The sequence below is a fragment of the Pagrus major genome, chromosome 19 (assembly GCF_040436345.1).
Source record: "Pagrus major chromosome 19, Pma_NU_1.0".
Taxonomy (NCBI): Eukaryota; Metazoa; Chordata; class Actinopteri; order Spariformes; family Sparidae; genus Pagrus; species Pagrus major.
This window is the reverse complement of record NC_133233.1, coordinates 28,565,329-28,567,550: the sequence shown is the minus strand read 5'-3', so window position 1 is coordinate 28,567,550 and position 2,222 is coordinate 28,565,329.

The window sequence follows — 2,222 nt, the reverse complement described above, 5'->3', positions numbered from 1 at the left end:
GTTGTCAGACGACGCATCAAGACGACTCGTAGTAATGACACATAGTAACGACGTAAAGACACTGTCAAACAACACATCACAACACACATCATAACAACACTTTGTCAAATGACACATCATGACGACACGATGGAATGACAAAGTCAAATGACACAAGGACAGTTCAACGTTTAATAGACATAGACAAATGTCTTCTCACATGTTCAGCAGACATAGACGGAGCGCATGGCGACATATTTTTGGCACAAATGGAACCCCATAGAAGAGGAGAAGGAAAAGAAGATTTTTAATGTTACGAGTGCTGTCGGAGTTTGCTGGAGGGAGACCGCGTCGTTCTCCATTTGTTTGGGAACGTCGCCGGGTAAAGGACTTTTGGGAAGTCGTCGTCCAGCAGCACTTCAGACGTACCACGACGTCACATCCGGGTTAGTCAGGATTTATTTACAAAACCTGTTTCCATAACAAAAAGTCGCATTTTCCTTTTATCGATACACTGACACATCCACCCCCTCCAAGCATAAAAACTTTTTTGCGAATTTACTGCCTTTTTTCGAATTTCTGGCATTTCCATCCAAGTATTTATTCGCAATTTTTGAAAATGCGAATAAGAAAAAGTGGATGGAAACGCAACTAGTGTATTGACCCACACAGGGCGGGATCTCAACACGGAGCGGCGCTAAAGTTTAGCTGCTTAGCTAGCAGGGACTCGTCGCGCTGCTACGTTATCAATTGAGTTTAGTCAGCACGTGAGAACTCGTCTGACACGGAGTCTGCTGTTGTGTGCTACATGTGTGAAATAACAACTATAGTCTGGACTTTGTCTGCAGTGTAACTGTGTAAACGGTTTGATTCAGCGTCTCTCCCTCCCCTCTGGCACCGTGAGTTACCATGGTTACAGGAACGCCCTGAAACTTTATAATGATGATCAATAAGAAGTTTTTGGTTAGTTTGACTGAACAGAATCATGAATGTTGCCTGATTGTAGCTCAATGCTGAAATCTTGTATTATAACATAGAACAAAGCCTCAGAGCTTCTTTGATTATTAACAGTATGTTAGTGATGACAGAAAGGTGATAACTCGCCATCAGACTGACAAGGCTGCAAACGTTGCTGCTTGTATGATGTATTTTTCTGTTAAACGATAAGAGACTCACTTTAAACAATGTTAATAATAATAATAATAATAATTAATGATAATGGTGATGAGAAGAAGAAGTAGAAAAATAGCGTACTGAAAAGTTCTGTAGATCGTTGATTATTTGAAAGAGTAAAACTTGAGAGAAGCTTGGCAAAAATAAAGACACGGTTTGATTTCATAGATTGAAAATTACATTGAAAAGACAAAAAACATTTTAAGTGTGAATAGAACAGCTGTTCAGATCGTCCTCCTGTAAAACACTGTTGGTCAAATATTTAAACTTTTTTTCTGCATTAGAGAACATGGTGTGGTGTGAGGCTGTAAATCTTATCTTATTTTTTTAGCACGTGTCAAGTAAAATGCCCTGTAACATGTTTCACAAATTACAAATTGGGAATATGCCTTGGCTACAGCTCGAAAAAACATTTCAGTCAAAAGATTTTTTTTTGCTTTAATCCATGTGTGTGTAATGAGGTTAAACATCTTTATCAATAAAAGCATTTACAGTTTGTGTAGTGGCAATCTAACTACAAAAAAGGCCACATGAGGGAATCTGAAGTCATTTCCAACTCATGGTGGTGTGTAAAAAATGAAGTCCTCCATGGGAATGAGTTTGACACTTTATTAACTTTTAGATCTTTAAAAAACACCTACAAAAAGCCGGGTGCCAACAGACTTAAACGAGCTCATACAAAAATACTAAGACTGTGATACAAAACTCATTCAGCTATCACACACACACAGACACGGTTGAAAAACTGTGTGGCTTCCCTGATCCTGATTCCCTGCCACTCCTCTGCTGTGTCTCCCTCATCTAACCTTTGTGTGACTGATCAACCACCCATGCCCACAGGTGTGCAGGTAACTCATAGCAACCATAGTGCCTCACCACTGACACACCCACATTCATTCATACACACACACACAGATCCAAATTGGCTACAACAGTTTGAACACATCAGTCACTGCATTGTGAGGCTCGACCTGCTGTGACTGAGATTGTTGTCTTATCAAGAGGAGAGTATCTCCTAGTTTGATTTAGTCAAAGCTACACAGCTTATTTTTTATACTGAAATAAAACTA